This window comes from Meriones unguiculatus, chromosome 1 (assembly GCF_030254825.1).
Source record: "Meriones unguiculatus strain TT.TT164.6M chromosome 1, Bangor_MerUng_6.1, whole genome shotgun sequence".
NCBI classification, from domain to species: Eukaryota; Metazoa; Chordata; class Mammalia; order Rodentia; family Muridae; genus Meriones; species Meriones unguiculatus.
In genome coordinates, this window is record NC_083349.1 from 129,971,650 (window position 1) to 129,988,443 (window position 16,794).

Below are 16,794 nucleotides of genomic sequence, written 5' to 3' on the forward strand. Positions count from 1 at the left end.
AAATAACACACACACACACAAACACCACCAACATCAAAGTAACAAGCAGTAACAAGCAGTGGTCATTAATATCTCTCAACATCAAAGGATTCAATTCCTCAATAAAAAGACACAGGCTAACAGAATAGATGCGAAAACAGGATTCATTATTCTTTTGCATACAAGAAACACAGCTCAGCAACAAAGATAAAAATTGCCTCAATTGCTGAAAAAGGTTTTCAAGCAAATGGACCCAAGAAGCAAGCTGGAGTAGACATTCTAATATCTAATAACATAGACTTTTATGTTGGAGGAGGGTTTCACGCACTGTGTTTTCAGACGCTGATTTCAGTACCTTGAGATCTGGTCGCCACCCTGCCACAGGTATTGTTATGAATGTTGAACTATATGCTGTAACCTTGTGATGATAAGGAATGTTCCCCAATTATTCCTGATTGGCTGATAAAGATGCTGAAGCCTATGACTGAGCAGAAGAGAGATAGGCAGAGTTTAGGTTCCCAGGCGATGAGAACAGACTGATGGAGCAGAAGTTTCTCAGGAGTCATCAGATTGGCAAGCAATTGGCATTTATGTGGGTTTTGAGGTAGTAGGATTAGAACAGCTCAGAATCTTCCCAGCATAGCGTTTACAGCATAATAATAAATCATAGTCTCTCTGTTTCTATTATTTTGAAAGCTAGTATGGTTAATGAAAACTGCTGCTGTAATAATTTCCTGTATTGATAAATATAGAAAGAATAACTGTTCTTTCTATACTTTAATTAACCAAAATTAATCACAGAGATAGGGAAGGACATTTCATACTCATCAAAGGAAAAATCTACCAAGATGACATCTCAATTCTGAACATCTATGTCCCAAATGCAAGGGAAACTTCATTTGTAAAAGAAACATTACTAAATTTTAAATTGCACATTGAACTCCACACATTAATAGTGGGAGACTTCAGCATCCTACTCTCACAATGTACAGGTCACCCAGGCAGAAACTAAACAGAGAAATAATGAAACTAACAGACACTATGAATCCAATGGACCTACCGGATACCTACAGAACATTTTACCCAAACACAGAAGAATATACCTTCTTCTCAGCACCTCAAGTAACCTTCTCCAAAACTGACTGTATGGTCAGTCACAAAAGAAGCCTAAACAGATACAAGAAGATTGAAACAACTCCTTGTATCTTACCAGACCATGAATTAAAGCTGGACTTAAACAATGACAGAAACAACAGAAAGGTACAAACTTGTGGGAGCTGAACAACTCTCTGTTCAATGACCACTAGGTCAGAAATTTAAAAAAAAAAAGAAAAGAAATTAAAGACTTTCTAGAATTCAATGAAAATGAAGGAACAACCTACCCAAATGTATGGGGCCCAACAAAAGCAGTACACAGAGGAAAGTTCATGGCACTCAGTGCTTTCATAAAGAAATTGGAGAGACCTCACACTAACAATTTTAAATCATGCCTGAAAGCTCTAGAACAAAAAGAAGCAAACACACCCAAGAAGAGTAGAAAATAATCAAACTCAGGGCTGGAAATCAATAAATGAGAAGCAAAGAGAACAATACAAATTATCAATGAAACCAACAGCTGGTTCTTTAAAAAAAACTCAACAAGATAGCCAAACTAACAGAAAGTCAGAGACAGTATCCAAATTAACAAAATCAGAAATAAAAAGGGTGACATAGAAACAGAGACTGAGGCAATCCAAAGAACCATTAGGTCTTACTCCACAAAATTAGGAAATAGAAACAAAATGGACAATTTTCTTGATAAACACCACTTATCAAAGTTAATCAAGATAAACAGGTAAACAATTTAAATTGGCCTATAAACCCTAAGGAAATAAAAGCAGTCATTAAAAGTCTCCCAATCAAAACAAAAACAAAAACAGGACCAGATAGTTTTAGTGCAGAATTCTACCAGACTTTCAAAAAAGAGCTACCAATACTCCTCAAACTATTCCACAAAATACGCACAGAAGGAACATTGCCAAGCTAATTCTATGAGGCCACAGTCACCATGATACCTAAACCACACAAAGGCTCAACAAAGAAAGAGAATTACAGACCCATCTCCCTTATCAACAACAATGCAAAAATACTCAATAAGATACTCAAAAAATCGAATCCAAGAAGACATCAAAAATATCATCCACCATGATCAAGAACGCTTCATCCTGGGAATACAGGGATGGTTCAATACGCAAAAAATCTATCAAAAATGTAATCTACCATAATAACAAATGGAAAAAAAGAACACAATCATCTTTTTAGATGCTTAAAAAGCCTTTGACAAAATCCAACACTCCACCCCTTGCTGGGAGAGAGCAAGAATCCAAGGTACATACCTAAACACAATAAAAGCAATATATAACAAGCCAATAGGGAGAGAAACTTTTTTGTTTGTTTGTTTTTTGATATTAATTACAGTTTATTCACTTTGTATCCCAGCTGTAGCCCTCTCCCTCATTCTTTCCCAATCCAACCCTTTCTCCCTCATCTCCTCCCATGTCCCTCTCCAAGTCCACTGATAGGGGAGGTCTTCCTCCCCTTCCATCTGACCCTAGCCTGTCAGGTCTCATCAGGACTGGCTGAATTGTCTTCCTCTGTGATCTAGTAAGGCTGCTCCTCCATCAGGGAGAGGTGATCAAAGAGCCAGCCACTGAGTTCATGTCAGAGACAGTCCCTGTTCCCCTTACTAGGGAACCCTCTTGGACACTGGGCTTCCATGGACTACATCTGTGCAGGGATTCTAGGTTATCTCCATAAATGGTCCTTGGTTGAAGTATCAGTCTCACAAAAAGACCCCTGTGCCCAGATTTTTTTGGTTTTGTTGCTCTCCTTGTGGAGCTCCTGTCCCCTCCAGGTCTTTCTAACTCTCCCTTCTTTCATAAGATTCCCTGCATTCTGCAAAAAGTTTAGCTATGAGCCTCAGCATCTGCTTTGATACCCTGCTGGGTAGAGTCTTTCAGAGAGCTAATATCCAGAATATATAAAGAACTCAAGAAGTTAAATAGTAACAAATCAAGTATCCAATTTAAAAATGGGGTACAGAGCTAAACAGAGAATTCTCAACAGTGGAATATTGAATGACAGAGAAACATGGCAGAGTCATCAGGGAAATGCAAATCAAAATGATCCTGAGATTTCACCTTACACACATCAGAATGGCTAAGATTAAAAACTCAAGTGACAACACATGCTGGAGAGGATGTGGAGAAAGGGGAACCCTCCTCCATTGCTGGTGGGAATATAAACTTGTACAGCCATTTTGGAAATCAATCTGGCACTTTCTAAGACAACTAGGAATAGTGCTTCCTCAAGATCCAGCTATACCACTCCTAGGAATATATTCAAAATATGCTCAAGTATACAACAAGGACATTTGCTCCACCATGCTCAGCTTTTTTCATAATAGCCAAAACCCAAATGTCCCTCAACGGAGGAATGGACACAGAAATTGTGGTACATTTACACAATAGAATACTAATCAGGAATTACAAACAAGGAAATCATGAAATTTGCAGGTAAATGGTGGGAACTGGAAAAGGTCATCCTGAGTAAGAAGCAGAAAGACACACATAAGTGGATATTACTTATAAGTGGATATTAGACATATAATATAGGATAAACATACTAAAATTTGTACACCTAAAGAAGCTAAGCAAACAGGGAACAGAACAGGAGCCTACCACAGAGGGCCTCTGAAAGACTCTAGGGAGAGAAACTTAAAGCAATTCCACTAAAATAAGGGACAAGGTTGCCCACTCTTTCCCTATCTTTTCAATAAAGTACTTGAAGTCCTAACTAGATCAATAAGACAATTAAAGGAGATCAAGGGGATACAAATTGGAAAGAAAGAAGTCAAAGTATCACTATTTGTAGATGATATGATAGTATACATAAGTGACCCCAAAAATTCTACCAGAGAACTCCAGCTGATAAGCACCTTCAGCAAAGTGGCTGAATACAACATTAACTCAAAAAAAAAAAAAAACTTCAATAGTTCCCTTGCATACAAACGACAAATGGGATGAGAAAAAAAATTTGGGAAACAACACCCTTCACAATAGCCACCAATAATATGAAATATCTTTTTGTAACTCTAACCAAGCAAGTGAAAGACTTGTATGACAAGAACTTCAACCCAAAATTTGTCCTGCCTACAAAAAATGCTTCAATAAAGATGGAGCAGAGATTGAGGGAATGGTCAACCAATGACTGGCCCAACTTGACACCCACCCCATGGGAGAGAGCCAACCCGTCTCTGTTGATACTCTGCGTGCGATGCTTGTAGACAGAAGCCTAGCATGACTGTCTTCCTCTGAGAGGTTTCTTCCAGCAGCTGATGGAAGCAGATGCAGAGACCCACATCCAAATAATAGGTGGAGCTCAGGGTGTCTTGTGGAAGATTGGGGGTAAGGATGGCACAAGAAGACCTACAGAGTCAAATAACCTGGGCCCATGGGGCCTCACAGAGACTGAACCTCCAACCAGAGAGCACGCATGAGACAAATCTAGGTCGTACATAGACCATGGCAACATGGCAACACCCAGCACACTGACCTCAGCATGCTTCATCTTGCCCCTTGTGGCATGCTCAGGACCCGGAAGAGAAGCTGGCTCCATATTTTAGGACTGTCTAGAAGGTTTTTTTCTTCCTCATTACCCCTGTCAAAGGTCACCCTAACTGCTGTTAGCAGTTCCAGGGAATGAAGCATTTCTTAACTGCTTTGATCTTTAAGAAGGGCATGATGAGGGAGGGGCAGCAGTGCCTTGTAGCAGGGTGGTGTTGCTCGAAAGAATGAGGGTCCATCTCAACCAGCGGCGACTATTACTCTCACTCCTAGGAATGCTCTTACTTGATTAATGGTTTGGGGGATTGGAAAAGCCGAGATGGGCTCGAACCATTTAGACATTGGCAAACGCACAGATGTGAGATGAGGCAAATATCTTTGCATAGATTATGCAAAGATAATGTATTTGGGCATATATTATTACCAGAGTTTTCAAATATGCGGGTCCTTTCCCCTTATAACATCTAAAATTTGTTTCTGCAAATTAAATATCATGGAGTAGGTCCAGAGGCCCAGCATGCATCCTGGGACTTTTACGGGGACTTTATAAGAATTGTTAGGCGGAATAGAGTGTAAGCGATGGCTGTATGAGGCCCCGGGTGTGTAGGGGTTATCAATTGTCCGCTGGATGACAGAGAGCCACTGCCCAAGAACCCAGAGGCTTCACCCACAATTGCATTAATGAAATGTGCTCATATTCTACCCCCTGCTGGCCACAAAGGAGATGTGACTTCAGTCCCACCTAACTTAGAAACAAAGCCAGGCCCTGGAATCAGCATCCCAGATTTCAATCTGGAGCATGAAGGGTGGTCCGGGCACAGGGAGCATTGGCGTGGAACACAGGACCCGTCCATGCCCAACCACAAAATCATAGCTTCCTCATTTGGGGGGAAATGGATGGCAAAAATACCCATTGGGTGGGGGAAAATGCTTCGTCAATAACTGGGGCTGGGAAACTGGACATTTGCAAGCAGGAGATATACCCAGATCTGTGTATTTCACCTTACAAAAAGAAAAGAAAAAAAAAACAAAAGACAAATTCAAATGTGTGTGAAGGACCTGAAAATCTCAAACTACTGAAGAAGAAATTGTGAGGACTTTTAAGACATAGCAGCCAGGGTGGACATTCTGAAGAGGAGTCTGATCATCCAGGACCTAGAAATATTTCAGGTTTCAGTTTTTGATCCATGTGATTAATTAGCAATTTCCTTAGAGTGGAGGAAGCAAGAAAAGGCACAGTAGAGGGGCCACAGGACAGCACCTTAAGAGAGGGCTCAGGTAGCAAAGTGCGGCATGTGAAAGCAAAGAGGGGATTCCTAGAGCGGCCAGATGTAAACCGACACGGGCATGTGCAGATGGGGGACTAAGAGTGTGTGGGTGTGTGGCCCTTCTCCTGGGGAGACATGCAACAATATATCTACCAACCCGCCAGAGGTTGAACCAGTGACCAAAGAGCAGATAACACCAACGTCCAACTTGGCAGACAAATGCGTTTTATTGGGGCTGCGTACATGAGCAGAAATGACTCAACGTCACCTGCCCCACCACAGGACACCATAGCGAAGGCGAAAGTTCATGACAGCTGGAAAGTGGAGCGTGCCTCACAGCCTGAGGGCAGTTTAACCAATGGAAAGCGTCCTTTCCGAGTGACCCGGGTGCTCCAACCTGCTGTAGACAGCTTGGCTCGTCCTTATTTCTTCTACACAACCTAACAGTCTCTGTCTCTTCCAGGTTGCACAGCTTGTCCGAGAGTGTCCCTCAGCAGTTCTTAGAGGCTATAAACAAACGAAGAAGAAGGAGCCTCCTGAATCCGGGGTGTTCCTGAAGCTATGGTCGCTGGTTTCCTACCTGAGTTTAAAGAGCTTCCCCGCAGCACAGAATGTACTTCAGAACAGCTCACTTTACCTTCCTGTAAGTGCCCTTTTTCCCCTTTCATTTTAAAAATGTCCCCTTTTATTAACATTAAATTTTTTTCTCAGATAGTATATGCTAATTAAAACTAACTCTCCATGTACTTCTCCCAGTTCCTTCCCACCTCCATGCTCATCATGTCTCTTCTGTCAAGTTCAGTATATATGTTGTTTTTTTTTTTTTAACTTATTAGTTCTTTGTGAATTTCACAACATGCACCCCAATCCCACTTCATCACCATGTCCCTTGTACTGGCTCTCCACCCTTGTAACCTTCCCCTGAAAAGAAAACAAACAAACAAACAAACAAACATCTCATTGTGGAAGCTGTAGTGTGTCAGTGTGTCCCACAGTACATACCCTTTTGTCCACACATCTTTGTTTGCAAATGTTCATTGCAATGAGTCGTTTGTCTCATTCAGGTTCGAGGCCCTGGTTTCTGCTACACTATCAATAGTGGAACCTCACTGGGACTCCTTTTGGATATCTTGTTGCCCTGTGTCACGGAGATCCAGCAGCTTTGGATCTGTAAGACCTGCTCCTTCATACTCTCCAGCAGATCATAGATGAGCAGATGCTGGGTGGGCCAACTCAACGCCCTGGGTCTGGTCCTGGGAAGTATCTGAGCCCATACCACAAAGGTGGGCTCTCCAGCACTGCCCCAGCTGGCTCGCCCAATGCTGCAGCTGGCAAGCCACTGTCCTGTTCTCATGCCCTGGGGGCTGGCTCACCTCAAAACCCACAGCCAGGGCCAATTCTTCTCTGCTGCCCAGATGAGGTACAGGGCCTGCTCTCCTGCATGTTGCAACTGCTGAGGGACAGGGCCAGCTCTCCCACTCTCATGACCCCGAGACCAGCTTCCCCACCCACCCCCCACCAGAGATGATGAGGGACCAGCCCTTCCACACTCACACCCTCAGAGCAAGCTCACCCATACCCCTGCCACTAGGTTCAGCTCTACTGTGCTGCCCAGGCAAGGTGTGGGGCCCACTCTCCCGTGCTGCAGACCATGGTTAAACCATTTCTGTGCCTGGTTTCCATTCCAGCACCTCCCTGGTCGCTTGAGTCCATCTGGCAGTTAGATCCGGCAGCCGGAGCTCAAGACTCCATATGCTTTTTCATAATTTGCATGCAGGACCTGTAAAAATAAGGCACTTCACCTAAATGCCAGTCTTACCAAAATGTTTTCTTCTCTCCCTCCCCCCCACCCCCGCCAGTGATGCAGAAGATCAAAAGGAAGTCAGACACCTTGGAATAAGACCGTGAAAAAAAGACAGTGATGATAGCCTAGTTGACTGTGGAGAGGAGGCGAACAGCCAGTTCAGTGAGGATGGTCGGGTGCTTTGTTGACACTCAGCTGACCTACATCTGAATTCCGTTGTTGTCATTGTGCAGAGTGTTACTGGAGTGCTCCCTAGTGCTTCAGTATGTCTGTGGAAGTGTGGAACTCATGACTCTGTCTAGCTGTTGTTAGTCTTTTGGGGAAACCGTTAGGAACAGTAAGTACGGTATGTACTTGCTACCTGAGCTAGCTCTGACAGCTGCCTCCGCGAAGGCTCACTGACTCTCTGGTACCTGTTCTTTGCTCCTGTTACTTCCTAGGCTTCTTGACTTCCGGTGTTGCAGCAGCAGGTTTCCACTTCTTACGCTGTCTTTGTGGTCAGTCTTTTGGGGGCATAAACATTGCATACGGTGACACTTCTCAGATTCGTGACATACTGAAAGAGTTGAAGACGAAAGCTCTCAAGGGAAATTTCAAATGTTAGTCCCGGAAATGCACGGCAAGACACACGCTGTGCCTTTGGCTGATGTGCCTTCCGCTGATAAGCATTCTCCGACCCCTGCACTCTGTGTTGGCCAGTGTGAGCCACTTCATTTGCTGCTGCTGTTGTTGTTGGAAAGTGACTTTTTTTAATTAATTACAGTTTATTCACTTTGTATCCCAGCTGTAGCCCCCCTCCCAATCCCACCCTCCCTCTTCTTCTCCTATGCCCCTCCCGCAGTCCAGTGATAGGGAAGGTCCTCCTCTCCTTCCATCTGACCATAGTCTATCAGGCCTCATCAGGACTGGCGTCTTTGTCTTCCTCTGTGGACTGGTAGGGCTGCTCCCCCCTCAGGTGGAGGTGATCCAAGAGCCAGCCACTGAGTTCATGTCACAGACAGTCCCTGTTCCTATTATTGGGGAACCCTCTTGGATACTGACCTGCCTTGGACTACTTCCGTGCAGGGGTTCTAAGTTATGAAAGTGACTTTTCAAAGGCAGAGATGATGAGAGCTGAAGTGCTGAAAATTGTGAAATCAAGAACAGGTTTATTTGAAGGGGATTCTCCCCATAAATACCAAAGCAAAGCGTTCTCATTGTCTGGAGCACTTGACAGTTTTATGGTCTTTTGTGGTTGTTGGCCAAATAAGTCACATTGAAAAATGTGTGTGTGGTTGAAAAGAAAATGTCAGTGTGGTTGGATATTAATAGAAAAACAAGAAATTGCAGAATTAAAAGCATACAAGAACATGCCAACAGTGATTCATTATTGACTACACCTATATGAGCTTTCAAACTCTGCAGCATTCAGCAATGTGTAAACACATTACAAAAGGCACACTCTAGAATCTGCAAAATCTCACAAGTGCTTTATTAGGCTAGCAGGCAAAGGGATTACATCTGCTGTATAAAGAATAAATACATACATCTTATCATAGTCATAAATAACATGTATGAAACAGCTTACTCCAACATTAAAATCGATAAGAACCCATGGCTGAAGGAATGTCTGATTTCATTTGCCAAAAAAATGTGTTCTCATAACTTGCATTAAGCTTAATTTTTAATAAATCTTTTTATGTGTAGATATTCTGTTGAATCTGTAAATATACTGAAAGTACAGAAGGTATGTGGTTGGGGTGCTATGTGCAAATAAAGACATAAGGCATGTTTTTGTTCTGCTACGTGAGTGATGAGCTCATTAATTAATGAAGTGTATGGGACTGAAAAGCATCTAAATGCCCTATGTGGGGTTTTGGTACCCTTCCTTTCTGCTGTGCCACTGAAATAGTGAACTTTTTTTTACCCACTGTTGCAGCCTGTTTCTGGCTGAAATCCTCAATGTTTTGCCAATGAAATACACTAAGATTTGTCCCCTGGCATCTTTGATGCATTCAGGTAAAGCTTGTTTTAAAGTGACCCCCAAATGAGGTGGCCCTAAACACTCTCATGTCTTCCTATTTACTCTCCACAAACCAGCCTATTGGTTGGAAACACAAAATAGTGAGACAGGCTTGCCTCAACATCAGAAAGCACAAAAGCAAAGGTGACTTTCCATATTTCAATGTTTTCAGAGAAAAGGAAATGTGTAGTTTCTGCTCACTCATAACCATAGATGCTGAATTTCTCTGTGCATAAAGAAGTTGTTCCTGTAGATTTCTGCAGACTCTGTGTTAAAAATTAAATGGCCTTAAAGTCCCTCCCTCTTTTGTCCTTGATCACATTCCTAGTGGAGTCTGAATGTCCAGGCATTACAGGTGTGATGATCTGTGGAGCAGGTCAGGAACATGCTGCTGGACTTCCATCCGAAAAGTGACTATTAAACAGTCCAGATCGTGTGAGTTTTAGCTTCTTCATATCTGTACTTTTCAGGTTTTGAAGAAATTTTGACTTTTTTGTTTCATTTTTAAAAGGCTTAGGACATTATCACAAAACTGAACAGAATTCGTAGGATAACACAATGAAGAATTTTTAACAAAAGGTAAGGGGCTAGTTGAGCAGGAAGAGATAGAACTAGTCTTTTGAAAACAGAAGAAAACAGGTTCTGTGTCCTTCGTGGGGAAAAAAAAATCCCGATTGCTGGTGCCCTGTCAGTGATGGCCACTCCATTCCACCAGCATGGACCTCCTCCTTCCTCAGACACAGTCAGTTTGTATTTCTTAACATGGCTGCTTGATGAGAGAGTTTAAATACTCACACATATTACAAATATGTCATCCACTTCCTTTTGTCAGTTTTCATTCTCCTGTCCCCAAGCTGTACAGCTATGTTAGAAGCCCAAGGCTAGCAAGTATCCAGAATCCATCACCTGCCCCTGGTCTCAGCACTCCACCCAGGAGACCTACCTGCCTTGCCCTCTCAGAGTTATTTAGATAGCACCTTACAAAAGCAAACTAGCAGTTCCATACAGAGCTCAGTATTCCTCCCACAGAGGGTGTGTTGGCTGCTTTCCCAGACCCTCCTTTCTCCCTCCTCACTGTGGGCCAGATTGACAAACCTCAGCCTCACTCTACCTCACGGAATTGCTCTGTGGCCACAGGGGCTGTAAAATCATAAGCATGACCTTAGAAAGACATGCTCTTCATAAACCAGAATGAACTGTAATGAACTATCTTGTTCGGGTGTTTTTTTTTTTTCTTTTCCATTTTTTATTTTCATTTTTATTGATTATACTTGATTCACTTTGTATCCCCCTGTGGTCCTCTCCCACCTCCCCTCCCAATCTCACCCTCCCTCCTTCTCCTCCACTCATTCCTCTCCCCAAGTCCACTGATAGGGAGTTCTTCCTCACCTTCCTTCTGATCCTAGTCTATCAGGTCTCATCAGGAGTGGATAACCTAGAACCCCTGCACAGATGTAGCCCATGGCAGTTCAGGGTCCAAGTGGGTTCCATAGTAATGGGAACAGGGACTGTCTCTGACATGAACTGATTGGCCTGATCTTTGATCACCTCTCTCTGAGGGGGGAGCAGCCTTACCAGGTCACAGAGGAAGACAGTGTTCAGGTGGTTTTCATGGCCTTTGAGGTGAGGGGAGTCCAGGAACTCAAGCATCACTTGAGGTGTTTCTACAGCTAACCACCAGAGGGCGCCTGTGCTCTATTCTGCGCAAAAGAAACATGCTCGAGAAAGCCGCCGCTGGACCTTGTCCAAATCAGCTTGTATCATCAAATGGTGACCTGATAAGGCAAAGAATGGCCGCCTGCTGCAACTAGGGCAATGGGACTGCAGCTCTCCCTAGTGAGTTCTCAGCTTCCAGAAAGGAAGCATGAGGTGTGTGAGCCTTTTACACAGTTTTTCTTTTGATTGGCCTGGGTGATCGAGCCTGGGGGGTTGTTGCTTGGAGTCTACTGGTCATGTTTGTCGTGTGTGTGTGTGTGTGTGTGTGTGTGTGTTAGACGGTGAGAGAGGGGAGTCCTTAAAATGGCTTTCTTCAAAGATGCTATTTTTGGTCTGCCACTAATGCTTTGATGTTTGTTGTTGAATAGAACACATACACACACACACACACACACACACACACACACGTAGCTTAAACACCAACCGCAGCTCTTGCAATTAACTTAGGAGAGGAGGGAGGGGAACACAGAGACTATTAACTGTGGTGTTTGTATGAATCTTTACCTCTGCCTGGGCCGTGAGGCCCTGCATGAACCCCTCTATCACCACTCTATGCCTGTTTCCTCCGTGAGACTCTGATAGGGGCAGACAACTTCTAACATGTCTTCCTACTTTAACCCTGTGGGTCCTAGTAACCAAACAAAACAACCTGAGAGCCAGGAAGAAACACAAGCAAAACCAGGTATGGGGCCTGCCCCGGTGGCGCCTGGAGTCCGGTGTGTGGAGATGACAGCCTGAAGGGCCCTAACGGGCCAGAGCATGGCAAACATGGCACCGACAGGTCTTGTCCTCCCTTTTTCCCTCCCGTGCTAAACAGTTAGATTCCCTTATTCAGACAGTTCCACATTCCTAAAGTTAGCGCCAAGGTCTAGCCCCTTATTTGGCCACTTTCTTATGCCTGACTCATAGCTGAGGCTGGTCACCAAGGTCCAATTGTCAAAACATCAAGGTCCAGCAATCAAAATCCCTAATTAACATGTGTAATCAGAACTTACCGACTCATCCTAGCTCGTTCTAACACAGACGCACACACACACCTGCTTTTTCCCTCTCAAAATCACACCTACAAAACTATTTGCTGCTTTTTCTCCTTGATTCAGATTCTGCCACTTGTCTCTTTGCCTTGCTTGAAGCACTGTGTCCTGTAGACCAGGTCTTTCTTCAACTCTAAGTGAGTGGGTGACTCAACAACCTAACTCAGGTTTCTTTCTTTTGTTTTTTGTTTTTGTTTTTTTTTTCATCAGAGGCTGTCTGCTGGATTGTTGAAATCACCCGACAGTATTAAAAGTCCACACAGGGCAAGCCTGCTCATCCTGCCTCTCAAAGTCTCTGTTTTCATGGTCTGAACTGCAGTTTGACCCTCACTAGGAAAACTCCCCGGATGACTTTAATGTGCAGCCAAAGTGGAAATCAGGGTTGGCCAGTTTATCCTGCACCACTACGTAAGCGGCCATGGAACAGTATTTTAAATAGATTTCTCCCCACAGCCCAAGCGTGGGTATCAAATTCTTTTATATTCCCCACATAAAATGGATCTAGAGAGAATAGACCCCCCCACACACCATATACAATTGCTGGTGCAGCCACTTTGGAAAAGAGTTCAGCAATTTATTTAACTATTAAATATAAATTGACCATGTGACCACAATTCAACCCATAAGTCTAGACCCCAGGGAAATGCAAGCCTCCATCTAGCCACTGGCTCACACACGCGTGTTCAGAAAGCATCAGTCATAACAGCTAGAAAACAACCCCAGCGGCTGTGAGCAGATGAATGGCTGAAGAAAGTGGGTATTTCGTACGGATACACGGAATAGCCACACAGTCAGTTGAAATGCTACTTGGTAAGCTGTGCCAAGGATTGCTGCACACGACGCTCAGTGTGAGGGCGCCCAAAACATCGCATTCTAAGAGCCAGGCGCAGATCCCTCACACAGCACTATCCTAATTTATTTAAAATGTCCAAGAGGGCAAACCTGTGAAAACAGGAAGTAGATCCATGTCTGGAGGCAGCCAAGGGAGGTGGAAGCAAGAATTAATCTCAAATTGGTACGGGGTGGTGGGGGAGGAGCCTTTGCCTGATGATACACTAAAAATTCTTGAGTTCTATAGTTAGACCAGGTAAATTATGGAATCAAATATCTCTGAAGGAGGAATAGAACTGTAAGTGAGCTTTGAGATGAATACAAACCCACACGGTGGACGTATCACCTCCTGGTGATCAGCTCCAGGTGTTCCCTAGGACAGCAGCACTGCTTGTTAGAAACACATTCTAGGCCTGCCCTGGGCCAACGGATTTCAGGAAATCTGTGTGTGTAGACCAGCACCTGGCTTTCTAAAAGTTCCCCTGGTTCTGAAACACACTAGCTTGTGTTGGAACTCAACCTGTTAGCCAGCCTCTCTCCTGTCCCATCTGGAGGTTGGGAATTACTTAGCATTGAAGCTAAGAAAAGAAACCGGATACTCTCCACAACAGGAAAAAAAGAAAAGAAATTTCAAATAGTTCAAATGTCCATAATGGGTAAGTTGCTAAACGAATTTTGAGATGTGTACCACATTCAGACCATGACTCAACAGTAAGTACAAATCCTTGGTACAAGCGACTCTAGCAGAGACTGCTACTAGCTGGGGACATGGAGACTGAAGAGGCCACCCTCTAACTAGACAGGACTCCTGGTAGAGGGAAGGGTACACCAACCCACCCACAAAAACTTCCACCCAAAATTTACCCTGCCTACAAGACATGCAGGGATAAAGATAGAGCAGAGACTGAGGGAATGGCCAACCAATGCCTGGCCCAACCTGAGACCCACCCCATGGGAGAGAGCCAACCCCTGACACTATTAATGACACGCTGCTTTGCTTGCATACTGGTCTTCTGAGAGGCCCCACCCAGCAACAGATCGAAAAAGGTGCTGAGACTTACAGCCAAACATTGGGCAAAGTACGAGGGGGGAGAGGGGGACTTGAAAGAGTGGTGGAGTGGGAGGAAGGATAGAAGGACCCGGAGGGAGCAGGATCTTCACTAGAAGACCGCTGACCCCTGACCCCTCTTGTAGCTTCCTGATATAGTGGATCTATACAGAGAGAAGGTGGCTGCTTCTGATGGCTGGAATCTGTACCCAGGACTACAGAGGGTAGAAGTTGTATCAAGTTGCCTGTGGTCTCTGGTCTGAGAACACAATTCCTGATCATCACAGTGATGACAAACCATAGAGAAAGAAAAGGCTAGAGAGTTACACCTGAAGACCAAGGAAGAGAGCCCACAGGTCCAGAAAGGAGTTCAGGCAGTAAGGGGACACTTGAACCATGAAGGGGTGAATAAAGCTGAGCCTGGGCATGGCTCAGTCACCAAAAGTTCTGCTGTGTGAGCTTGAGTAACTGAGGTCAGTCTCCACAGCCCACATACAAAGGCACACACTGTAATCCCATGCTGGAGAGGGGAAGGCTGGTGGATGTCAGGCTCCCTGGCTAGCCAGCTTTCCTAATCAGCAAGCCCCAAGCTAGAGGAAGACCTTTCTCAATAAACAAGGCGAGCAGTGTCTGAGCAAGAGCAACACCCAAAGTGTCCTGTGCCCTGCACACTCGTGTGCGTGGACACACACATGCATGCACACACACACACATGTGTAGAGAGTTCTGAAAATCTTGTTCCTTCTCTCAGCTGTTTCCGTCTCTCGGCTAACTTCCTTCTCTCAACTGTTCTCATTAGCTACATTCATAATGATTACTGAACACGACCCGCTGGCTTTTCTAACAGTGCCTTCTGGGAGTGAACATGAGGCACCAGGGACAACAGAACTGTACTCTGCAGACGATGTACCTCAAACAGTGGTTGTAGAAAAAAAAAAAAAAACTGAGAATTAGTGAAGACAGAAGGACAGGCTGGGAGGGCCTGGAGCCCCTGAAGAAGTAGATCCATGACAAACAATGTGAGGGGTCCTTCCGGAAACTGTGTGACCTGCCTGTCCTTGCTCACATTGAAACATCAATGGCAACAGACAACCAGGCTTCCTAAGACTTTAAACCTGTGGTCCCAGCAAAGCGTGTACATTCTGCCTTCACCAAGCAGTCCCTCTTGTCAATCCCAACAGGCTGATCACTACCTAGTTCTATGCCACTGATCACTTGTGCTATTTCATTGTGGGGGGGGGGGTAATCCCTACTATTTGTCATTTGATTATATAAGTCAGTTGTTAGCTAATTGTTAAATACTGGTGCAGAATACTGTGCTGTCACCCAGGACGAGGGAAGTGTTCATTTAGCTAACACCGAGTGCCTGAGGAGGCAGGGTGGCTGAGACTCAGCCGGGGTAGACCATTTACAACCAGGCATGGGGGATAAGGAGAGCACAGCTAAGCTGGCGCTGCCATGCTGGGCATTGGGCACGCCCATGTGGACAAGTAGGGAAAGTGCCTGGAGGTGATGCTGAGAGTCTAGTAGCATCAAGTAAATCACAGATGAACTAGCATCTAGAAAGACACGAGTGTTGGGACCTTCTGGACAGGAGAACATCTTCATGACAAAGGAATCCTGCCTTTTAGTATCAACAATGCAGGTTGAGCCCAGCCTGCCTCTGTAGTTCGGCTATGTGACAGGAAATAATCAATGTCATTGTTCCAGTTAAATTCTTAGGGATGCTAAAACTTCAGATTTCACCTGAGGCAAGCACTCTACCACCGAGCTACAGCCCCAGCTCTAAAGAAAAATGCCTTTTTTCTCTCCTCCTTCCTTTCTCTCTCCCTCCCCTCTCTCACTCCCATTCACTATCTCATACCCCCTCCATCCCTCTCTCTCTCCCTCTCCCCCTTCTGTGATGAACACACGTGCCACGCACATGCAAGTGGAGGCAAGAGAAAGATGTCTCGTGTCCTGCTCTCTCACTCTATCACCCTCCACCTATCTCAATGAGCCTGAAGCCCACATTTGGCTGGTCTGGTTGACCAGTGAGCTCTCAGGATCAGTTCTGAGGCAATAGGCCACATTTACAAGCAAAGTTGGAATCCATTGCTGAGATCTATATGATGACAATCTAAAGGACACAGTTTTCATTTCCATGGATAAGACTCATCTTCATTAATAACATTGTCCTAGGACTTTCAGAAGTGTAAGATAAATCCATGAGAGACGGGCACAAATAGGAAGTGTATACCATAGAAAGAATACCCAAAACCCCTCTGCCATCTCCAAGTAATTTTTCACCATTTCTTTGCCAAAGTCCAGCATGATTAAAAGGAAGGGCCAGAGGAATTTTTTTTTTTCATTACTGGCAATGGCCCCAACCTCCTGGTCTTTTCTCCACCTCCCTGCTTTCTTTCTGTGTCAGCTCATTTCAGGGGAATTAATATCTATTAATCTGATATCTATTGCTCACCAGTCAGTCATTCGGCATCTCTGTGCCCCTGTTTCTTTATCTAAAAA

At 44.4% G+C, this 16,794-nt stretch overlaps 1 pseudogene; it reads left to right on the forward strand.

Annotated features, from left to right (window-relative positions):
* Positions 1-6,094: 6,094 nt before the first annotated feature.
* The window catches only part of LOC110558982 (laminin subunit beta-4-like), a 124,939-nt pseudogene continuing 114,239 nt past the window's right edge, over positions 6,095-16,794 (forward strand).